At 44.8% G+C, this 25,626-nt stretch overlaps 1 protein-coding gene across 1 annotated transcript in view; it reads left to right on the plus strand.

Moving 5' to 3' along the window:
- The first annotated feature begins 1,038 nt into the window (after window positions 1-1,038).
- Window positions 1,039-25,626, plus strand: part of LOC105700093 (venom dipeptidyl peptidase 4) — a 236,569-nt gene continuing 211,981 nt past the window's right edge. The window contains exon 1 of the mRNA XM_023433347.1: window positions 1,039-1,354. The gene's annotated coding sequence lies outside the window, so the exon portion shown is untranslated. The remainder of the gene's footprint in view (window positions 1,355-25,626) is intronic.

Here is a 25,626-nt window from a genome sequence, read left to right on the forward strand (position 1 = left end):
GTTGCACCGGAGGTCTAGAGAGAGAAGGAGCTCGGTAGGAAATCCGTGAAGAGATCGATGCGACCGCTCGGACTTTCCGTCGTCCTTTTCTCGGGGCTCCTTTAATCTGCTTCCGAAAGAACGAGGCCATTACCAGGAGGATGGTGCCGGAACCGCCATTAGGTTCCTTCGCTCCGTAGCCCAACCTCTCGAGTGACACCCTTAACGAGGGGAATCCTTGCCCGGAGACGCTCTTGCGAGGATCCTTGCGCGTGTTCGCTTCCTCGCATTTTTTCTTTCCGCTTTCCATTTAATCGCTCCTCGTTTTCAATCGATACGTTTTCCTACCCCTCTTTCCCGACGCTTTGCAATTCCGCAGGGCACTGTGCCCATAATTATGAAAGTGGTCTAAGTCGAAATTTAAAAAAAAATGAGTTTATCAGTTATTTCACGCCATATTATTTCAAACGAAATTAATTCTATTAATTATGGGCACTGTGCCCATAATTATGAAAGTGGTCTAAGTCAAAATTAAAAAAAAAATGAGTTTATCAGTTATTTCACGCCATATTATTTCAAACGAAATTAATTCAATGTAATTTCGAAACAAAAAATATATGACTTAGACCACTTTCATAATTATGGGCACATATGAAGGTAATAAGGAAGGTCCCGACCCCCATGAAATGTCAATTAAAAAAAAATCTAAGAAATGAAAAAATTATTTATATAACATGAAATTTTATGTCATGTGTTTGATATCTGCGGCCACTTTCACGTCGCCTTAAAGAATAGATGCTCTGGACAATAACGTCGGGATTAAAGATTTCACGAGGGATTTTCCCCGGTCGATCGAAGAGCGGCGTCGCCGGCGCCGAGTGGCGTCTAGGCATTCAACAGGTACGTACGACTGCCCGATTTATTCTTCCCCCCGCGTCCCGCGTTTCGTCTTGGTTCCAGAATCTGCGCCCCGCCAAATCCGGCGGCGCGGCGCAGCGGCTCAGCGGCGCTCGGCGCTCGCGAGCCGGCTCGGGTCAGTTCCCCGTCGACCGCCGAGCGTGGCGGACCGAGTGCGCGCGCCTGCCTAGCCCGGAGTACCGACTCCCGGCGACCCGTGCTCGCCGCGCCGCGATTGGCTGCCGCCGACTCGCGCTCGACCAATCGCGTCGCGCCAGCCGGTCACGTGACCGCCTAGTTCGCGCTTTGCCGGTTCGAACCTGTCGCCGACGTCGTGGAGTGTTTTCGCCCGGTTTTTTTTCGATCGTTCCACGTTGGATCTGGGCGTGAAGAAGGTTTATTTATGAAATAAACGTTCCGAGGGCCAGTCGAGATTGACGCTGAGGGATAAGTGCGATCTCGAAGGAGTTTCCACTGGGTAAGTTTTCTTTAGTATTTTGACCTGCAGCCTCCGAGGAGAGAATCCGGTGCTCGGTCACTGGCCGGCGCTCTTTCTTTTTCTGGTTCGCCTTAACCTCACTCTCGCGGCGGGTTTTTTCTCTTTCCATTCTGCCCTCGACTTTCACCGAAGCTTTTCCCGCCGGGCGGGGGAAAATTGTCGGTTATCGTTTGCCTGGAGGGAATTTTTTTTAAGGACTTTTCAAAGGGTCGTTCTATGTATGTCGAAACGACGAAATATTGTAAAAGTCTATTTGTCTATTTTGCAAAACCGTACCTATGTAATAGCGAGTAATTTCATGGAAACAATGAAGTCAGGTAATTTTGCCAAGTTTTGGTTGTCGATACTTTTTGACTTACTTTGATGTTTTCCGACATTACCGATAAGGGTCGGTTACATCAACCGCGATTACCGGGATGTTCCTTAAACCAGGATCTGTTAATCCCGGATTAGGGAAATTATGCACTCAAAGGAATTGTGATAATCGAAGGTTAATATCCGCCGTTAGGTAACCTTCCTAAATCCAGGGATTAACTCTAACCGCGCGTTAAGTAATCTTTGATTAAGGGTTTTAATTCGAGTTTGGAGCAACCGGCCTTTAATGTACCGTTTCGTCATTACACGATTCACTTGGACTAAGGAATTTGTTTATATGTTCTACATCTGTAAATATATTAAAATGAGGAAAGTAATATCTGTACTAATTCCCGTCAGGTAAATTTTTTTTCCTTATTTCTTTTACCCAAGGTTTCAAGAAATGGAAGAAAAAGACATTTATTTGTATACCTTTTCTTACAATTAATTGCTATTTGTATTTACCCTGTGTCAGTATTAAACGTTTCGTTGGCGCGTTATTCTCTCGGTCGATTCTTGTCACCCGAGGAAGTAGAAAAAGAAGTTTCACTTCCGGCACGCGGTCGCTTTATTTTTAACCCTTTAGTTACGAAGCGCCACTATAGTGGCCCGTGCATTTCCATCTTCTCAAAGAAACAAATCAACGAATGTTCATATAAAATAGCACAGCCGAATTATCCGTACCCTGAGATAAAAAAAAGGAAATGTCCTTGGACCAAAGAAATATTTGAATAGAGCCAAAGAAATATCTTGTGAGTTCCAAGGATGATTATTAGTCTCGGATAAATTGTCGCAATTCCAAATAAATGTTACGTGCAATTTATTCCAGTGTATATCGGTCGAATATTAATTCTTTGAATTAACAGTGTGTGTCCTTGGTCCGATGTCATCCTTGTTCTGGGGGTACTGGTGGACATCTCCGCGTAGTTAAAGGGTTAAAAAAAATCTTTATGGGATATCGTCTCCTTATGGCGGTACCGAAACTCCCATCGGAGGAATATTATGCCCGAGTCACTCCGCTCGCCCTAATGACTTTCCAGTGAGAAACGGGATATGGACTCCGGGAAATTGCGCGGTAACGACGCAATTTGTACCGCGGGGGGAGCAAAAACCGCCCTTTGTCGGGAATCCATCTACAGGGTCATGCCGTATGTGGGTGACTTTTCTTACGTATGGTTTTTGGTCGACAATCCGACGGCCACTTGTCCCGGCGACGGTGGAGCAATTTTACGGCGGGGTATAAAGTGGAAATTTCGAGCAGACCGATTTTATTGCCTTCCGGTACTCGCGATGTAATCTCCCCCGATTCCCTTAACGTCCCTCGTCCGGGTCTTCGAGTTGTTTGCGAAAGGATGAGATCCTTGATTTTTAATTACATATATTTTTATTGTATTTTTATGGTATATTAATTACAGTGATATTTTTTATTGTATATTAATTGCAGTGGTATTTTTATTGTATATTAATTACAGTGGTATTTTTTATTGTATATTAATTGCAGTGGTATTTTTATTGTATATTAATTACAGTGGTATTTTTTATTGTATATTAATTACATATATTTTTATTTTTGTGCGCTCCAGTTAATTCAAGTGCGCTAAACAGGCCAAACTGTGCACACTCGAGATAATCCGAGCAGCGTTGTATTTTATGCTATAATTCTTCACCCTCGAATATAATCGAGAATTTTATTTTTTTTTGCCAAGACAATGTTCCTGTTTTTTTTTACATACAAAAAATGGATTTTTTTCGGCCGATTTTTTTCAAAAAATCTGTGCGTTAAGGGGTTAATCATACCGGCGTTATTGCTGGATACTCCTCATATCATTTATCACGGTTCCTTGAACCGATGTCCCTCGTCCCTTTTTTCTAGTCGATTACGCGTATCAGCGAAGTACCATTTTCATACTTTTAACAGAGCCGAGAAGTGATGGAAAGATTGAATACAAGGAAAAGACACAGCTTTACTCGTATGCCTCGTCGTAGATGGATTATGCAAATGTTAGGCTGATTTACCGTCTCCCCTACTTAGGCGAGGCCGCTAATCGCTCGTTAAACACTCTTTATCTCGAGTGCGACGATTGCCACGAGGTTGGCTCTCTTTATCGCAATGCCGATAACCGCTCGGCAAGTCGAGGCTTTTTGTGTTTTAGGAGGATTCGTAATTGCGAGGTTTTGACGTTTCGATAGTATCCCTCAGGATCGAGAAGTGGAATCGATTATTGAGGAGGGTCGGGGCCGGAGGGGAAATATTTTTTCTCCCCCCTAACGATTGTTTCCTCGCCCCTCCCCCCCCTTTTGCACGCGTTGTACTCGCGAACGGGTCATGGAAGTGTGTATCGTTTTGCGCAACGCGAGACGGCAAATATTTGACGGTTAAATAGCAGAGTACATTCGGATTAAAGGGAAAAACGTTTGGCCCGTTCGGCGTTAACGGACGCGAGAGCGAATAGGGGGAGATGACGAGAAAAAACCAGAAAAAAAAAAAAAAGACGGAGAAATATGGAAACGCCCCCGAGTATTTACTTTTGCAACGTGCCAGCCCGTTGTTCTTTGCTCTTTGTTCGACTTTTACCTCGTGTTTATTTTTCACGACATACAGAGTACTCGCGCCGTTCCGATTGTCGGGGAAAATGTGTACATGTAGGACCTCGCTGTATCAGGAACTCGGAGATGAGGTTGGACGTACCTCGGATCGTAGACAAAGTTGGGTACATGAAATTCAAATTGATCCGGTGGGAGGCGATCTTTTTGTTATTGCGATTTTTTTTTTTTTTTTAGATAATTTTATAGTTGGGTACATGAAATTCAAATTGATCCGGTGGGAGGCGATCGTTTTGTTATTGCGATTATTTTTTTTTTTTAGCTAATTTTATAGTTGGGTACATGAAATTCAAATTGATCCGGTGGGAGGCGATCGTTTTGTTATCGCGATTATTTTTTTGTAGCTAATTTTATGAACGTATATGTATCTTTTCTTTTTGTTGCAATTTTATACACGCGGCAGAGCTGTACCGTATCATTTCTCAAGGACCATGACACGGGAATGGGAAGGATCGAAATAAATCCTGAGATATGTTATCTTTTATTGTTCGATTTTTCAAGTTGTTTCGAGGAGTCCGGAAATTGAATTTCTGCCCGTTGATTAGAATCAGGAGGAATCGTCCGAGAGTCCTGCGGGATGCACGCGAGTCCTCGCGAATCCTTGTATCCTGGATCACGGGGAGGATATCTCTATAATCGCAACTCCTTTCCGGGATTGCACGCGAGTTCCACGTCTCCTGGAAACTGCAGCATCCCGAAGCGAGAAGATCGAGATTCGGCCTGCACGCGATGTCGTGCAGGCCATTTCTCCCGGGATTGCCGTGTAATGCAATAATTAAACGAGGACTCGTCTTCGCGCTTCCTCGAGGCTCTGATTTCCATATTCAAGGAAGAATAGGGAGGCGAAAGGGGTCCCTCGATTTTCGATATTTTCCTTATTTATTTCTATTTCCACCACGAGGAAGAAGAGATTTCTTTGATCCGTTCCTGGATTTTTGGAATTTTTCCCTATTGATTTATTTATTTTTTGTTAGGTGACGACTATTTCTTCGATTTTATGCCGCGGTTTCATTATTTCCACCATGAGGAAGAAGAGATTTCTTTGATTCGTTCCTGGATTTTTGGAATTTTTCCCTATTGATTTATTTATTTTTTGTTAGGTGACGACTATTTCTTCGATTTTATGTCGCGGTTTCTTTAACTCCGTTCGAAGATTTCTTTTATCCATTCCTGGATTTTTGGAATTTTTCCCTATTGATTTATTTATTTTTTCTTCGGTCACGACTATTTCTTCGATTTTATGCCGCGGTTTCTTTAACTCCGTTCGAAGATTTTCCTTATTTATATCTATTTCCACCACGAGGAAGAAGAGATTTTTTTTATTCATTCCTGGATTTTTTGAATTTTTTCCTATTGATTTATTTATTTTTTGTTTGGTAACGACTATTTCTTCGATTTTATGTCGCGGTTTCTTTAACTCCGTTCGAAGATTTTCCTTATTTATAACTATTTCCACCACGAGGAAGAAGAGATTTTTTTTATCCATTCCTGGATTTTTGGAATTTTTTCCTATTGATTTATTTATTTTTTATTAGGTGACGACTATTTCTTCGATTTTATGCCGCGGTTTCTTTAACTCCGTTCGAAGATATAATGTTTTTATCAGGGCGGGAGGATATCCGCATTGCTCGGAAAACTCGGCCGCGATATATCAAAGTTCTACCCCCTGGATTAATTCATTTCCCCGTGTACCGGTGTGTCTATTCATATGGCGGGCTTTTCGATTATCCCTCATCGCGCACCCGCGACATTCGCACACGCGATATTTTGCAATCTCCCCCGGGATTATCGCGAAATGTGGTAATTACCGCCTCGTCTAGTTTTCCCGATGCCAGGGGACGCTGTCATGGAGGAAATCCCTGGGTTTATGTTCCCAGACACGCGTACCGGGTGCTCGGGCAGACAGCCCGAAGACATATTTTTCATCTTTAAATCAAAATCGAGGCCTTTTTCGGAGACACGTTTATTTTTTATATCCTTCAGAGAGTCTCCTGTTATCTGAGGAACTCGCAGGAATTTTTTTTTTCATTACCGGGATTAATTTGATTTATTCGATATTAATATGAGAAGTCAATTTTTGTTGTAATGAATTTCGTAAGTATCTATAAAGGAGGTTGAAAAAATTTTTTTTTTATTACCGGGATTATTCAGATTTATTCGATATTAATATGAGAAGTCAATTTTTATTGTAATGAATTTCGTAAGTGTCTATAAAGGAGTTTGAAAAAAAAAAATTGAAGTTTCATAGGTGTCAAGGCCTTCCGAATACTGCAGCGAAATTGTTTGACACAGTGGCGAGGACACCTAGGGAGGAAATTCATTTTTTTCTTTCTACTTTGGCAGGGTGGCGAAATATTTTTTCCGAGGGTTCAACGAGACCTCGGTACTGTAACTTCATTTCGTACTTCAGCCTGGTCTTACGGAGTACTGCACGCAACCTTAACCCGATTTCGAAGACTTGTCCACCTTTTTTTAAAGTCAACCTCGACCGGCGTGCGCAAGGCGTGAGTCTCCTTTTTTTTATGGCGAAGCTTCGTTCCTCCTTAGCACTCGGACGGCGAATTCCGATTTTCCTCAATTTTTCCTCGATAAGCGATACCTCCCTTAAATTCCTGGATTTTCCTCAATATCCGAGTTTCCTAAAATTTCGCTGTCTCCCCCACCGGCGGGATTTCCTCCAGTTTCCCGAATCTCCATATTTCTCATATCTCACAGATTTGCCGATTTCCTCGAGTCTCTCGAGTTTCCCGAATTTCCCGAATTCCCGGGGGGAAATCCTTCGACCCTCGCGCCCTAGACCTCCGGGAAGAGTCGTTTGCGAAGTTTCGCCCGTCCGACGAACTTCTTCGCGGGGGGGCGAGCGATAGTTTAGCCGAGTTCGGATGCCGCGAAGAAACTGTTTGCGCCCGGCTCGCGCAATCGTTTTTGCCCTCGACGTTTCTCCCGGTATTTGCTGCCTCGACGCGAAACGAAGGACAATGCCAGGCGAAGTTTGCCGTCTTCTGCGGGGGCGTCGGGGTGCCGCTCGGTTTTCCTTCGGGAAAAAATTTCGTACCCCTCGCCGGCAGGTTTGCATCTCGAGACACCGGCTCGACCATCGCTCCGTTTTTTCGTGAGAAATTTCAAACGAGGGGTCCAACCTTTAAGGTGAAGTGAAACCCCCTTTCAAATCAGTCGATTCGAATACAACACTTTTTTTTAAGGGTATTCGACCAAACTGTCCGAAACTTTGACACATCACTCCTGATCATCTAAAAATTGTCCTGACATTCAAAGTTTGGATTTTTTTACACAATTTTTTAAATCAGCCCAGACCAGAACCAAAATGGCGTCGAGCTCTCGTGTTTCGATCAATATATAATTATTGAGGGCTCTGATATGAGAATCGAAAGGGTCAGGACAATTTTACGACAATTTAGAACACTCTGGTAATCGATAAACTCGCATTTCAACGGGATAAAGGCAAAAAAAGTGTTGTATGCTCTTCTATGCCAAAATGATGGGAATCCGAGGTCTCGGAGTGAAAATTTAATTGACCTGAAAATCACAAATGGCGCAGGGGGTTCCTCTGCAGTCAATTAGGGCCTCAGAAGACATGAAACCAGAGGATTTCTGGAGTTTTACTTCGATTTCTTTATAATTATTGTACGAAAACGACAGGTGGAGTATGCTATTTGGTACAATACCCAATATAATTCGACCCAGCTGTCAATATAAAAACCAACGTCGGCAACGTAGGCATTTAGAAAAATCTTCTTTATCGACGTTGATCAAGTTCCTCGACGTGTTTCACTTCACCTTAACACCTTCCATTTCCAATGGTATTTCACAACCTCGCAGGATCTTGTTGTCGCAATCAGTCGATCGGCTCTTTTTTTCTCCTATTTTTTTTCTCTTCATCGATTATCAACGCTGCTTTTTTTGTTTGTTTTTTTTTTATTCAGTTTAGATTTCCGCCGCAGTGTGGAAAAATTGGCAATCGGCAATTTTCCCTAGGAATTTCTCGGGAATCGGTGGTTTCGAATACTGGGCCGACTTCACCCCCCCCGTGGGGAGGGATTTCCCTCCGCTCGTTGCCGGGTACATTACCGCATAATGCAACGAGATATAGCGTTACACCCGCAAAGTGGAGTTCGTCACGCTTAGTTTGCGCCCGCCGATCGGCTGGGAAACGGCAAGAATTATTATTAATAAGCCTCGACCTCGACGAGCCTTCGCCACGTGGGTTTATCCAAGTATGATATGACGATATGCACGTCAACTAAAATAAATATAAAAAATCGCGAGAAAAAAAAATAAAATACAAGTTGTGGTTATAAAAAGAGGGACGGAATAAAAACGGCCCCAGCTGGTCCGCTTGAAAAATTTGGAGCGACAATTTCCATCGATTTTCCATTTTTACGAAATTTTTCGCGTGTTTCTTGTTTTTATGGATTGCCAATAAAATGACTGTAGGCGCGTACGGTCCTGCCTCGTACACCGATGAAAAAATGAAGAAAAGTATCCATCGAACCGGAGAAATATTTCTTCGAATGGTGGGAAACATTTGCTAATTGACGGAATTGTTATTTTAATTGAAATAAATCGTGATAATTTCGAAGAAACGCGTTCAATTTCGCCGCGAGACTCTGCCGAGTTGACTGCTCTTTAGTCACGTGTTCTATCCGGAATATCGACCTTTTCCGGATGTGGAAAGCTAGTAATAAATACGGGGTCGCGTTTTTCTTTTTTTTTTTTATTTATTTTCGTGGGAATTGTTAGAGTACACCTGTGAATAGGTAATGTCAGGTCTAGGCTCGCGGTGATGCGTCTTCGTCAAAGTCAGCCGGAGTGAAAGAGCGTCGTCCGGGTGCCTTTTCCCGGTTTTCCCTCTTTGGCCTCGTTTAAACGAAAACTCCTGCCGGTTAACAGATTCCACGCAAACCTTATCGAACGTATCCCCGCCTAGGGACGATTAATGGATTGAATTTGTTGGTTCGAAAAGGGGAAACCGTGCGGAAGAAGACGAGACCACGTGCTCGGAGCCATCCGACATGACGGAGGGAGGCCTGGACATGAGCGTAAGTTGACGAATGCTTGCACTCTCTCTTTCACGTTCTCATCATTTTCTCTTTCCCCTCCTTTCGTTTTTTTTTTCGACCTCCTTTTTCGTCTCGCGCCTTGACTGCGCATATCACTCAATTTCTTCACCGAGGAAAATCGTTCGTCGAAACGAAGAAATGGTACTAGAGAAATATTTTCAGAATTCGAAGAATAATGATTTCACTCGAAACGAGCTGAAAATAAATTGTAAATATTTTCAGAATTCGAAGAATAATGATTTCACTCGAAACGAGCTGAAAATAAATTGTAAATATTTTCATTATTCGAAGAATAATGATTTCACTCGAAACGAGCTGAAAATAAATTGTCACGATTCCGAGGGAATGTTGCATCTAGTTTACTTGAGCCAGTTATTCTTCGAATGGACGAAATATTTCTTTGGTTTAATGACGCATTTATTTTTCTCTGGGCGGAATCGATGAAATCACTGCACTGAAACAGTCCTCTAGTTAGGGGATTCGATTCTCCAGTTCATACCGTGAACTTTAGCATGCGAAATTGATAAATAAAAATTATGCGTTATCAAATCTATAGGTATATCAGGGTCGAGGGCGAGTCGATCGACCTGGGGGAAGTTTGGAAAAAGTCTAAAGAAAAATTAGATGTAGTGGGAGTAAGACTTCGTTAGTATGTGACGAACTGGGAAAAAATGTGACAAAATGTGAAAAAATATAAAAAAATGACGTACTAATTGTTTAGGCGTACCAGGGTCGAGGGCGGGTGGGGTGACTCCCTCGCGATATCGATACTCGAGGGTCGATCGATCCGGGTTGGAAAAAGTCCAAAGAAAAATTAGATGTAGTGGGAGTAAGGTTTCGTTAGTATGTGACGAACTGGGAAAAAATGTGAAAATAATTGAAAAAAAAATATAAAAAATGACGTGGTACTAATTGTTTAGGCATACCAGGGTCGAGGGCGGGTGGAGTGACTCCCTCGCGATATCGATACTCGAGGGTCGATCGACCCGGGTTGGAAAAAATCCAAAGAAAAATTAGATGTAGTGGGAGTAAGACTTCGTTAGTTAGGCTAGGTCAGTATATGTGACGAACTGGGCAAAAATGTGAAAAAATATAAAAAATGTAAAAAAATGACGTACTAATTATTTAGGCATACCAGGGTCGAGGGCGGGTTGGGTGACTCCCTCGCGATATCGATACTCGAGGGTCGATCGACCCGGGACAGAGTATGGCGCGAATGGAGCGTTGGTCGGCTTCGGCTCGCACGAGCGGCGGCGAATAAAGGCGCGGCCGCTAACCGCGTTACGGCTCGCATTCACGGAGCTACGCCCGGAAGGCCATTGTGCCATTGAACGCGCGCGAAATAAGACTTTCGAGCCCGAGGAATACGCGGGACGTCTGTTAACCTGGCAGGACTACTTTTGGCACGGTCGAAGGAAATAAACGGGAAAAATGCCCACCCTCTTGTTGCCAATTTGTTTCCCCAAGATGAATAAAATTCCTCGCTCAAGCCGTCGTGAAAATTGCGCGGATAATGGCCAACTCGTTATCGGGATTCCTCGATTGTAACAATTAAGAAAATTATCCCCACCCTATCGCTCTACGGTACCCACGTGGTGCGACCATGCCGCTGAATAGAAAAAAATTGAAATGATTATCGGATGACATTTGTTGCTCTTTTCTAGCCTCTTCCGATGATCGCCATTGATCGATCGATAATGAGGATAGTTGGTATTATTTTTTTAAACGTGGATTTTCAAGTTCTTTTCCTCTTATCGGCGCGGTGACAGTGGCTAGTTATTATCGTAAGTGATCTTTAATAGTTTTTAATTAAAAATCGACCTTCAGCCGCACCTATCTCTTTATCCGCGATATTAGGAATCTTGATGACGGTCGTGCCGATTTAATTTTGGTCTCGAGGGGGCTTTCCGGGGGATTCTGGATGTCATGGGAAGTGGGCATAAATTCGCACGGGTCCTCGAACAGGTGACGGAGCTTTCGGGTCCGAGAGAGAGAGGGAAATCACGGAGGAAATCCTCTCGCAGTCGTTCCGGACCCGGTCTGGGAATCTCCGCCTAAAAATGCACTCTCTCGCCCTTTCCCTAGACGTTAAATAATCACGCGCAGACCGCTCCCCCAGGGAGGAAAAAGAAGGAAAATGGAAAGGGGAGAACCCCGAGGTCGCCGTCCGACTTTCCGACTTTTCCGACTTATCCGCGAAACGGCGCGCGAAAAGGGGCACGGATTTTTCCCCCGAAAACAAACTTGTCCACGTTGCGTTAAATTATGCGGAATCCCCCAAGGAGGTGGTACGTCCTTCTCGGGTAATACTTAAGGTGATGTGAAACACGTCGAGGAACTTGATCAACGTCGATAGAGAAGATTTTTCTAAATGCCTAAGTTGCCGACGTTCGTTTTTATATTGACAGCTGGGTCGAATTATATTGTGTATTGTACCAAATGGCATATTTCACCTGTCGTTTTCGTACAATAATTATACAGAAATCGAAGTAAAACTCCAGAAATCCTCTGGATTCGTGGTTTCTGGGGCCCTAATTGACTGCGGAGGGACCCTCTGCGCCATCTGTGATTTCCAGGTCAATTAAATTTTCACTCCGAGACCTCGTATTACCATCGTTTTAGCAAAGAAGCGCATACAACACTTTTTTTGCCTTTATCCCGTTCAAATGCGAGTATATAGATTACCAGAGTGTTCTAAATTGTCGTAAAATTGTCCTGACGCTTTCGATTCTCATATCAGAGCCTTCGATAATTGTATATCGATCGAAATATGAGAGCTCGACGCCATTTTGGTTCTGGTCTGGACTGAGTTAAAAAATTTTTTGGAAAAATCCAAATTTTCAATGTGTCAGGAGAATTCTTAGATGATCAGGAGTGACGTGTCAAAGTTTCGGACAGTTTGGTCTAATACCCTTAAAAAAAAGTGTTGTATTCGAATCGACTGATTTGAAGGATGTTTCACTTCACCTTAAGCCTCGGGTTTGACGTAAGTAATGTAAAAATGTGATTGTATTCAGCGAGGAGAAGAAGTCCCCGAAAATAGGCTTGATATCATTTGCAGGGATTTTTCTTAGTCAAATTACTACAACAATGTATTCAATTTTATGTGGCCCGATTTTCTGTTATATTGGTTTTTTTTTTATATATGTGGGGTTTGTTAAGGCCTTAACGTATGCACCTGTACGTAGGTATGCACTTTACGGGGGCGCGCGATCGAACAAAACGTGACAATGTACGTCGCTCCATTAATACCTAATGATGTAGAAAGTGAAAAAAAAAAAAAATAGAAATGGAAAAGAGGGAAAAATCGAAAAACTCCCCTCGACCCGCCACGTGGGGTCGATCTCACGTCCCATCGACCGCTCGGCATCGGAAGTTCGGAAAGCGTCGGACCGGGCAATGCCATATCGCTCGGAAAAATTGGAGGCGAGACTCCGGGCCTCCTTCGGGGTTTATCAAGACGGGCGAGTGCTCTCCAATCATACCTAAGTGTCCGTCACATAATTCGGATCTTGCGCCACGTGATTCTCGCGATTTCGCAAAGTCAAAGTCGTTCCTTGGCCGTCGATATCTCTCAGAATCTTCATGTCGATAAAGTCAACGCATCCAGCGATGATATCAAATATATGTATTCTCACATTATCATCATTTCGAGAGGTAAAGTGAAAGTTGTTCCTTGACCGTCAATATCTCTCAGAATCATCATGTCGCAAGACATTTCGGCCAAATCAACGCGACAAGCGATGATATAAAATATATTTATTCTCACATCATCACCATCTCGAGGAGCAAAATCGAAGTCGTTCCTTGACCGTCAATATCTCTCAGAATTTTCATGTCGCAAGACATTATTTCGGTCAAATCAATGCATCTAGCGATGACATAAAAAATATGTGTATTCTCACATCATCGCCGGATGGAGGAGCAAAATCAAAATCGTTCCTTGGCCGTCAATATCTCTCAGAATCTTCATGTAAGACATTTCGGCCAAATCAACACGTCAAGCGATGACATAAAAAATATGTATTTTCACATCATCACCATTTCGATTGATAAAGTCAAAGTCATTCCTTGCCCGTGAATATCTCTCAGAATCATCATGTCGCAAGACATTTCGACCAAATCAACGCATCTAGCAATAACATAAAATATATGTATTCTCCCATTATCACCATTTCGAGAGATAAAGTCAAAGTCATTCCTTGCCCGTGAATATCTCTCAGAATCATCATGTCGCAAGACATTTCGACCAAATCAACTCGTCAAACCATGACATAAAATATATGTATTTTCCCATCATCACCATTTCGAGGAGCAAAATCAAAGTCGTTCCTTTTCCGTCAATATCTCTCAGAATTTTCATGTAAGACATTTCGACCAAATCAACGCGTCAAGCGATGACATAAAAAAAAATGTGTATTCTCACATCATCGCCGGATGGAGGAGCAAAGTCAAAGTCGGTCTTTAGTCGGAGTTTCCGACCCGAGTCGGCGAACGGGACACAGATCGGTCGCGAGGTCTCCTTCTTCCCACGCCCGGAGAAAGCGGATTCCCGGCCACATCGGGTCGAGGTCGGCCACAGCCTAACCCGATTCAGCCGCGAGATCCGTTCGCGCATACGGCGCCTATCGCGGGGGTCGTGGAGGTCTGAATGTCTGAATGTCTGAAAGAGGCCGAGTCGCGCCTCGGCTGTCAAAGCGCGCGACTCGGAGGCTCGTCGAGAGCGCCGAACAAAAGACACAAAGCCGGAAAGAGAGGAAGACTCGATGCTTTACGGACCCCCCAGAGCACGCCGAGTCCCTTTGGCCTTTGGACCTCGCAAAAGAAGAATCCGGGGGTTAAATCAACCCCCGGCCTCCCAGGGGGTGTTATGACGTGGATTGCCGACTTTTTCTGCAATCCTGGATTTTTCCCGGGGATCGTTAAACCGCGTCGCGTGATTAAGAATCGATTGCGGAATTGTCGCGAAACCTACCTCAGATATCTACCGATAGTTTGTTTAATTTACAATTTTTTTTTTTTTACTACGTTTCCTTTGGGACATGGGTAGAAAGACATTTGCATTTTTAACGAAAGGAAGAATCCGGGGGTTAAATCAACCCCCGGCCTCCCAGGGGGTGTTATGACGTGGATTGCCGACTTTTTCCGCAATCCTGGATTTTTCCCGGGGATCGTTAAACCGCGCCGCGTGATTAAGAATCGATTGCGGAATTGTCGCGAAACCTACCTGAGATATCTACCGATAGTTTGTTTAATTTATAATATTTTTTTTTATGTTTCCTTTGGGACATGGGAAGAAAGATATTCACTTTTAACGAAGAAGAAGAATCCGGGGGTTAAATCAACCCCCGGCTTCCCAGGGGGTGCTATGACGTGGATTGCCGCCTTTTTCCGCAATCCTGGATTTTTCCCGGGGATCGTTAAACAGCGTCGCGTGATTAAGAATCGATTGCGGAATTGTCGCGAAACCTACCTGGGATCTACCGATAGTTTGTTTAATTTACAATTTTTTTTTAAAACGTTTCCTTTGAGACATGGGAAGAAAGATATGCACTTTTAACGAAAAGAAAAATCCGGGGGTTAAATCAACCCCCGGCCTCCCAGGGGGTGCTATGACGTGGATTGCCGACTTTTTCCGCAATCCTGGATTTTTTCCGGGGATCGTTAAACCGCGTCGCGTGATTAAGAATCGATTGCGGAATTGTCGCGAAACCTACCTGGGATCTACCGATAGTTTGTTTAATTTTCAATTTTTTTTTTATGTTTCCTTTGGGACATGGGTAGAAAGACATTTGCAGTTTTAACGAAAGACGTTGCTGATCAAGTTTTACATTTATAAAATTTGTTGTTACGACCGGGAATTCTTTTTCTGCGGGTGCGAGACGAGGAAATGACGCGTTCTGCTATTTTTTAGGTAAGGAGTAATTTCGCGAGTCATTTGTCAGCTTGCTAATATTTTTTTTTTGCTATGTTAATTCAGAGATTTCATGAAATGATGTACAAAATGCAGGCAGTTAGTCGCTTTAAGAATTTTCATCTTTAGGAATTTTCCACCTTGCGATTTTTATTCCAAATCGCGGAATATATTACGAATTTCTGTTTCTGTTGTTCCTGGGGGAATTTCAATTTTAAATCCTGCGCGGGGAAGTTTTCCGAATTCGAGATTCACTGACGGGAACCAATTAATTTATGCAAAAAGCGAGAGCTGCCTGTATTAAAATTTTAATTTGGCGCTGAAATGCGACGATATACGATGCTGGATAGAGGGCTGACAAGTACGCCGTGTATTTACTGAGGAACCAAAGGGCGAAAATTGGATTCATCTTTTTTTTTCTTTCCTATCTACCCGGGAAAATTCGACGCGAATCGCCTTCCGGAAAGGAGATCCCGTCGCGTTAAATGACGCGGCCGTAATTGCGTTTTGTGTTCCTCGAGGTCGGAATAATTTCCCGTTTTAATCGCGGCCGATATGGAGGACGAAGCTTGTAAAACACTGCTGCGAAAAACGAGGCCAGGAGTTTCCCGGGAAATGAGCCGGGATCTGAGATCGATTGTAATTGGGCTCGAGATCGATTTTAATTTTTTTCCCCGGGTCATATCCGACCTCGATGGCGTCAAAGTCGCCGCAGCATCCCCTGCATCCTCGACGAGGGGTAATTTCCTCCGAGATGCTCGCAAATTCGTTATTTCGCGTGGTCTAAGTGGCGGGATTTAAAAAATCTCCCCGTGGAAAGTACGCGACTTCCGGTTTAAGTTTTAATATCCGGAGGTGGAAAATCGGACGCATGATACGAGGGGGGAATTTTCCCCACGTGTGATGCGCCTCGCTTTGGTTATTTCACTTCGTATCAATAGGAATACTCCAACGTATGTTCGATGCCCCCCGTCTGAATTTTTCCAATATTTTAAAAAATTCATATTTAAGAAAAATCTTCGAGGTATTTCATCTTAAATTCCCCAGTTTTCCTCTTCTGGAAAATCTCGTCTTTACGCCGTGGATTTTCTTCATCCCCCGAAAATCGGGGATGCCGAAACACGTTGTCGGAATTATTTGGGGGGCTCTTTCGATTAATCAACACCTGACAAATATGCCTGACAAGGGGTGGGTCCTCACCCCTTTTGGGGCGAAATTACTTCGCCCCTCTACGGGGTGAATTTCTGACTTGTCCTCGACATGTTTGGGGTCGCGAAGGGGAAGGGCCACGTTTTGGGGCGCAGCTTTCGGACCCCCTCTTATGAATAGGGGATGAAACGGGAATGAACTCTCGTAGAGCTCTGGACGTCGTATCCCGGATTCCTCCGCGGGTCCCGCGGGTGCGGACGCGGAAACCGCGGCCATGAAACCCCGACTCGTCCCTTATATCCCGCGGGACCCCCCGCGAATTTACGAGTGCAGGTCTGATGCATATTTAGGGGGGCTTAAACAGTTGTTTAACTTGCGCCCCCGAGTTAATTTCAACCGCGAATTTCTGGACGGGTTTTTTCTCGTATTTTAAGGGAGGTTCCGTTTATTCGCCACTTTATGCGACATTAAGGCGATTCTTTCGATTCGGGTTTCCTTTGTTTCGGGATTGGCCATTTTTTTTTTAATGTTTCATTCGACGCGAAAGTTTCACTTCATGAGGCCTTCAGAATTTATACGGATGATGTTTATGGGTGTCTGCTAGTTTAATTGCCGTCATTTTATCGACTTTTATCAATTCTTACCGTTTTTTTTTTTTAATTATCCAGAGTTAATCCTTTATCCTAGAAACTACGGATTACATGGAGTCGACGCGTCTAATGAGTTAACCAAGAATTCGCAATTAAAAATTATTTATACGGACGATGCTGATGGGTGTCTGCTTGTTTAATTGCCGTCATTTTATCGACTTTTATCAATTCTTACCGTTTTTTTTTTAATTCTCCACAGTTAATCCTTTATCCTAGAAACTACGGATTAGATGGAGTCGACGTGCCTAATGAGTTAATCAAGAATTGGCAATTAAAAATGAGAATCCCTACGAAATAACATGTAAAAAAAGAAATACCATTTGATTTTGAAATCTAATATTTTCGGGCGTTTCGGTTATCATTTTCGACTCGATACGCCGAAAGAGTTAACCAGGAATACGCAATTAAAAATGAGAATCCCTACGAAATAGCAAAAAAAAAAATGAAAACAAAGTATCATTTGATTTTGAAATCCAATATTTTCGGTGTTACTATTTTCGAGTCGATGCGTCGAATGGGTTAACCAATAATTCCCAATTAAACGTGAGAATCCATAGGAAATAAAATATAAGATAAATACCTCCTGATTTTAAAAGTCAATATTTGTGGGCATTTCGGTTGATAACATGGCGTGTATCCTTAGTATTCCCCGGGGTGGCATTTCGGATTTGCGTTTTTGCCCCGGGGGATCGGCGAGACCGTGAAATTTTGATTGGCCAGGGTAGGCCCTCCCCCAGGAGTCGCCACGCGCGCAGAATTTACGAGTGCAAACTTGATAGATATTTGCAATTTTAATAAACGGGACGGTCCTTTCCGCCGTTCTCCCCATTTTTAACCTCGACTTCGCACCTGAGATGGGAATCGACCCCGTGCATGCAAACGAGCCATGTTTCCGTTTATTATGCAGCCTGTGGGCATTCTTCGTACATAATACTTTCCATTGGTATTACCGAAACGTAGGGAGGAGTCGTTACTCGACCGGACGGAATTTTAAGACCGGGATTTAAGACTTTCCACGTGATTTACGAGCACGCACCTGAAGAGGTGCGCTCCTCAAATTAAACCCGAAGAGTTGCTCTCAGCCTTTAGTTAGGCAACTTAAGTCTCGCACTTGCAATTAACACATTTAATGTATAGGAAACTACTGGAGACGCTGAAAGTGCGGATGAGATGGAACTTTTTTGCGCGGTTTGCTCTGGCGTCTGATACCTGAAGAGCACCACTTACAAGGAAGGTACCTGAGGTGTCCCCCTCCGATTTTGTTCATTTTTAAATATGTTATAGAGGACTGAAATCTAAGGGACCCGTGTTTTTTTTTATCGGCGGATAAACACTTTTAGGGGGTAAAATCAGGCTTCAAGGTTGGTCGTGCAAGGGGGTGAGTTGGCTGTTTCATATAAAAGCACTCGACCGATTTTCATGAAACAACCGTCAAAATGTAGGGAATGAAGAATTATGAAGCATGCATTTGGAATTTTTCGAAAAAATTCATTTTTAAGGGGTGAGCCACCCCTTTGAATACTTCTTTTACCCCTTAAGCGAGCAGTAATTATTCTATCCAATTGAAACTTTTTTTGTAGTGTTCTGGTTTATAAATTAACCAAGTTTCATTTGGATAGAGCAATTACTGCTCGCGTAATGGGTAAAAGAAGTATTCAAAAGGGTGGCTCACCCCTTAAAAATGAATTTTTTCTAATAATTCCAACTGCATGTTTCATAATTCTTCATTCCCTACATTTTGACGGTTGTTTCATGAAAATCGGTCGAGTGCCTATATATGAAACAGACAACTCACCCCCTTGCACGGCCAACCTTGAAGCCTGATTTCACCCCCTGAAAGTGTTTATCCGCCGATAAAAAAAAACACGGGTCCCTTAGATTTTAGTCCTCTATAACATATTTAAAAATGAACAAAATCGGAGGGGGACACCTCAGGTACCTTCCTTGTTAGATTAAGTTTGCGTTTGGAATGGGGCAATTCAGTTTCGATTAAAAGGTGCCTTACACCTGAAGAGTACTGCTTTGATGTCCAGACATTATCCCTGTAGCGAAATAATTTGAAATAATTTGAAATAATTGTCTGGATATCTTTAAAAAATGCCGAAAATGTCTAGAAAAAAAATGTCTGGCTGATATGAAATAGACAGGCGTGCTCCAATTCCGAAGGGAGCACCATCTCGACGATCTGGACGATAAGGCACCTTCTGGCACTGCGACTTCCCCACCTTGGCACTTCCTGATCCCGAGGGGAGTCCTTTTCCTTCCTCTTCGCCCTGTGACCCTGCAACCCTTCCCCAACCACCGAGGCACCCCCAGCACTCGCGCATGTAAGAATCGAGTTGGCAGCGACTCAAAGTGGTAGAGCTCCCAGATATGTCGCCCTGGGGGAGGCACCCTCTCCCGAGGGAACCCGGTTTCCCATTAGGAACGGCTCCCGGAGGACCTCGACGCGATTCCGGGCCACAACTAGGATAGGATAGGAAATTGAAACCACCCGGTCGGGGCACTTCGGGATACCCCGAAGAGGGCGGGGAATTTCTGGGAGGTTTTTCAATCCCTCGGGAATCCTTTAGGTATCCGGCATCTTCGTGGTACCTTGAAGATGGTGCCAATCGGCGTTACGTGAGCATCATTGCCCTTCTTGGTCCTGGATTTCCGGACTCGGGTTTCAAAGGATTCGCCTCCAGGTCGCTTCCTTGAGATCGGAATCGCTTTTCAGATTTTTTTCCAAGATGCTGATCGATGATGCCGATCAGGGTCGAGAATGAGCTTCATGGCTCTTTAAGGTGAAGTGAAACATGTCGAGGAACTTGATCAACGTCGGTAAAGAAGATTTTTCTAAATGCCTACGTCGCCGACGTTCGTTTTTATATTGACAGCTGGGTCGAATTATATTGGGTATTGTACCAAATGGCGTACTCCACCTGTCGTTTTCGTACAATAATTATAAAGAAATCGAAGTAAAACTCCAGAAATGCCCTGGATTCGTGGTTTCTGAGGCCCTAATTGACTGCCGAGGGACCGCCTGCGCCATCTGTGATTTTCAGGTCAATTAAATTTTCACTCCGAGACCTCGTATTCCCATCGTTTTAGCAAAGAAGCGCATACAACACTTTTTTTGCCTTTATCCCGTTAAAATGCGAGTTTATCGATTACCAGAGTGTTCTACATTCTCGCAAAATTGTCCAGACCCTTTCTTTTCTCATATCAGAGCCTTCGATAATTGTATATTGATCGAAATATCAGAGCTCGACGCCATTTTGGTTCTGCTCTGGAATGAGTTAAAAAATTTTTTTGAAAAATCCAAATTTTCAATGTGTCAGGACAATTCTTAGATGATCGGGAGTGATGTTTCAAAGTTTCGGACAGTTTGGTCTAATGCCCTTAAAAAAAAGTGTTGTATTCGAATCGACTGATTTGAAGGATGTTTCACTTCACCTTAATCCTTGGTCTTTGGCGCAGGCTTTACAGGAGCCACCCGGGGATTGCTCCCTCGGGACTCGACCTGGCTCCGCGATTCGACTCCCAGGATCCTGTCTTGGACCTGCTTTTAGGCCCATCTTGCGGATTAAACCGGGTATACGTTAACCACATATCCTGTGTTAATTTTCCCACGTGTATCCGGTGGCAGTCTCGCGAGATGCAAGTTGCACCCAATTGCATTTGGGTTCCTCTCGAGCGACGAATCGCGTTCAACCCCATGAGACGAGGTTTGGATTTCCAGCACTTAACTGCGGATTAACATTTCGTCCCCCTTTGAATCCACAATCTGGCAGAAAATTTAATCCAGTCCCCGCCTTAAGGCGACGTGAAACGGAGTTTGCTTGTCAAACCTCTTCTAACTGAGTGTTCCGAATCCTTTGAATTTTCATAACTTACATATAAGGGCTCTGAGGGAAGTTCCGACGCCTGTGAAATCTCATTTTTATAAAAACAGAATAAAATATTTGTTTGCGCCGTTTAAAGTGAGCGCTGAGTTAAGTTCCTGGCGGGTAAATTCAGGGTACGTTGAATTTGCACCACGCACTAATTTAAAGGAAAACACAACAATAACAATTTATTGTACTGATAAAATAACGGATAGAGAATACAATTTGTCAATATGAATTCGCGGTACAATCGCGTGTCCGGGTTACGCACTAAGTCCCAGTGCGGAGACAAAACATCCGAATGGTTCAAAGTCCTAGTTGAGAGTCTAATGTCAAAAAAGTGGAAAGTTGCATTCGCGATGCACTTTCTTCCCTCTCCTCTGTCGAAAGCTAGGAAGGGATGCACTTGGGATGCTGAGCCCTGATTGGCTGACTTTAGGACAGCATTTCCCAAAGGTTCGTTTTCCCAGGTCGGCACAGACTTCCTCGAATCCTGGAGAAAGTTCGCGATGTCTGGTAGCCATAAGATACCCTTTTGGAAATGCGTCGCCATGGCAGACCCTGAAGTGGCCACTTTGAAGAACCCCCCTAATCGGGGTCATAAATTTCGAGTCTTTTCTCTAGCTATTTTCTAACCACGTGCAGGACACTCCTTCGAGAAAGAGTGCCTCGCATTGTCCATGGCCAAATGTTGCTCAAATGTTCTTCAGGCCGCCTCACTCCAATCAGATGGGTCAACAATATTTATGAATAAAGTTTCATAGACGCATCTCGGAGGCTTTCGTCCCGCCTTAAGCATCACGAAAGTTATGTTATATTCTGCCATGCTTTTTTCCTGAGATATTATCTGGGATTTCCGTTGTTCTCCACCCAGTTTGGGGAGTTTTCCAGCTAGAATCGAGTTGGCAGCAGAAACGAGTCCTCCGATTTGTCGGGTCCTTAGTATTTACTCGAAGGAGAGTCTCGGTGCATCCGAGTGCGCCATACGCCGTACTGATAGAGGGACCGTTTACGCGGCCGATATCGCCGATATTCCCGATATTCCTGATATTCCCGATATTCCCGATATTCCCGGACCCTTCGCAGGAGGCACTTACGGGACGACCCTTATTTTTTTCCTCCGCGAGGATGCCGACAGCCTACCTCCTTTTCTATTACCCGGGGCATTCGCGTGTCGGCCGAATCTCTCGTAAACGACGTCGTATACATTAACGTCAAACGACCCGTCGTTGCTCCGGCCAATTTCGCGTCGACGTATACGGCGAGCACTCGCGCGATTCGCCAGCGATTCGCGAGCGAACGTTCCGACGCTCTCATGAGACGTGATAAGACCCCTCTTCATTTTTTTTTCCTCACGATAGGACCTTTTACCTCTTTTTGAATTGCACTTTTCTTTCACTTTTCAACCTCGCGCGATATCGTTCGCATGAGACGTGATAAGACCCCTCTTCATTTTTTTTTTCATCACGATAGGACCTTTTACCTCTTTTTGAATTGCACTTTTCTTTCACATTTCAACCTCGCACGAAGGTTCCGACATCGTTCGCATGAGACGCGATAAGACCCCTCTTCATTTCTTTTTTCCGTGATAGGACCTTTTACCATTATTTTTTGAATTGCACTTTGTTTCAATTGTCAGCCTCGCGAGCGATTCGCGAGCATTAAGACTCTATCTTCAAATAGGACTTTTCTTCTCTCACTCCGAGGATGGACATTTTCCACTCCTGGAGGGAAAGCATTAGACCTCGGGACGTGATACATATGTTACAGTGAAACACCGGAATCTGGATAATGTCGACTTTCACCGGTGAATGTCAACATTCACATAGTCGCTTCGTGTATTTTCGAAATATTTGCTAAATACCCTTATTTCTGACTTACACCGGTAAATGTTGACATTCACCGGTGTGTGATGTTGACACACACTGGAGAGGGTCCGAATGTACAACAATGTAATGAAACATTCGATCTTTCACCGACGTATTTGGTATCTGTTGACATTCACCGGTGAAAGTCGACATTCTCCAATTTCGGTCATTCACGGTAACATATATATATATATTTTTTTTTCGAAAGACGTCTCGGGTCGACGTCGCGCGTCCCGCGCGGGGAGACTCGTGGCCGGCCGATCGAGGGGAAAATCGTGGGGGCGTCGCGGCGTCGGGCGCGACGCCGCCGTTTGTCAGGCGAAACGAGGTGCCGCGAGGACGTCGGGGGTCTCGGGGTTCCCGGGTGTGCTCCGAGGGAAATAATCTCGTCGACGGGAGACCCTGGCGCGTCCCTCCCTCCAACCGACGCCCCGACGCCCCGACGCCTTGGCGGGGCGTCCGCTTTTCCGGCTGGAAAATCGGCCGCGATAAATCGGCATCGCAACTCCTCCGACCACGTGCTTACCCACCAAGTGAAAATCATTTATCGATCCAAAGAGAGATTTTGTCAGTACAAATAATTAACTGTAAAAATTTCGTTGGTTAATCGAATGCCATTTCTCAGGGTGCAACAAAGGTCCACCAATAACCCTCGATTTCTTCCGCAGCTTTTTCATACACTATCGATATCGAATCTCGTTTGACCCCACCTCTGGAATAAAAATGTCGGAGGTACAAAAAACCACCCCAACGAGTGGACGGAATTTTCTCACCCTCTAGGGCGTCGACTGCAGCGTCCACTTCTCGTCGAGGGGGTCGAAAGCCGCGAGAGTCCACTTTGCGTTAAAAACGTCACCGCGCCGAAGAGGGCCACGAAACGGGGCCGTTAAACGGCGAACTTGCGTCGTTCCGTTTTTCCCCCGGTTTGAGTAATTTCGAGTAACGACGGGGGGTCTGTGCCAATTAGTAAGATCCGTTTAACGGGGAAGTTCCTCGGCCAGTTCGAGACGTCGGATTTGTTCCTCTCCCCGAGGGTGAAAGTCGCCGGCCCATTGGCCGTACGCACTCTTTAGGGGTGGAGGGAGGTCGAATTAACGGCGGAATTTCACCCCGCCGTTAAATCGACCCCCTCGTTCCGCCCTAAGGAGTCGTTAAGTTCGGTACGTGTCGGCGATCGGGACTTTGCGACTTCTCGCTAACCATTTCAATGGGCTTTTTAATTGCTCCGGGGGCGTGGGGGTGGGTCAAGGGTGGAGGGGAACGAAAAGCTTCAGGACGAACGAGGACCCCGTGAGGAATCGAGTGACCCGGAAGCTGGATTTACGAGCCTTGACTCTTTCTCTTCCTGTCGGTCTCTTTCTTTCTTTCCCTCTCTTGGCTTCCGGGTTTTCGCGGTTTCAGGGGGTGGGGCTGGGGGGCAAAGAAATGGCACGGATATTAATTGCCGAGAGAGGACTTCCTCCCCCACGAGTCGGGAATTTTCTCTTGAGAGTTTAAGGGCGTATATTTATAATTTTTTTCTATTCGGGGGCGGTTTTTCTAGGGACTTTGTTTTTAGGCGGAGAATGGGGGTTGATAAAGGCGGGGGTGCCTTCTGGTGGGTTATGAAATTTCATTATGAACTTTAGCTTGAGGTGGCTCGGAGGGCACGCGGAATTAATTGCACGTTATCATGGTGGTTCTTATGGGGAGGAATGGGGTGGTGTTTGGGGGTTTGGAGGTGACGTAGGGGATGCCTTTGATCATGTAATGAAAATTCTTCGAGAAATTCCCCAATGGAAATGGATACACCGAGAAAGAGAAATATTTCTATGGTACTGTTCGATGAAATTATATGGATCTGGTTCAATGATATTTCTCCTTTTTTTCACCGTGTAATTGATTTTTCCGAGCGCTTTCTCCATTTTATGGGGGTGGAGGGTGCCTCCGATGTCTGCCTGGAAGACACCCCGCTTGTGCGGATTTCTCTTCGAAATCTGGAGCCGCAGGTGGTCCGCGCTCGTGATAGCGCTGATATCATTCCGGGTTATCATTCCGTGGGGCACGAGGTGGAAACGGGGAAAAACGCGAGACCGGCCTGGCCCGCCATCGGAACAAGTCCCGAACAACGTCTCCATTGGTCGGGAAAAACTTTTCCCTCTTAGGGAGGCTCGAAAGAAAAACCCCCGATAGCAACGCCGCTCCGGAATCTTTTCAATTTCGCGTCGACTCGATTTCCCGGGGGCTCCGATTGTCCCCGGTTTTTCTCGGGAAATCGCCCACTTTTTCCGCGGGGGGAACGAGGCAAGATGTTTCGCTGAAGACGTTTCGCCGTCGCCGTTTCGCTGTAGACGTTTCGCCGTCGCCTTTCGCTGTAGACGTTTCGCCGTCGCCATTTCGCTGTAGACGTTTCGCTGTAGACGTTTCGCCGTCGCCGTTTCGCTGAAGACGTTTCGCTGTAGACGTTTCGCCGTCGCCGTTTCGCTGAAGACGTTTCGCCGTCGCCGTTTCGCTGTAGACGTTTCGCCGTCGCCGTTTCGCTGTAGACGTTTCGCCGTCGCCGTTTCGCTGTAGACGTTTCGCTGTAGACGTTTCGCCGTCGCCGTTTCGCTGAAGACGTTTCGCTGTAGACGTTTTGCCGTCGCCATTTCGCTGTAGACGTTTCGCCGTCGCCGTTTTGCTGAAGACGTTTCGCTGTAGACGTTTCGCTGTAGACGTTTTGCCGTCACCGTTTCGCTGAAGACGTTTCGCCGCTGCCGTTTCGCTGTAGACGTTTCGCCGTC

Source organism: Orussus abietinus, unplaced genomic scaffold (genome assembly GCF_000612105.2).
Source record: "Orussus abietinus isolate OABI.00-Male unplaced genomic scaffold, Oabi_2.0 scaffold113, whole genome shotgun sequence".
Classification (NCBI taxonomy): domain Eukaryota; kingdom Metazoa; phylum Arthropoda; class Insecta; order Hymenoptera; family Orussidae; genus Orussus; species Orussus abietinus.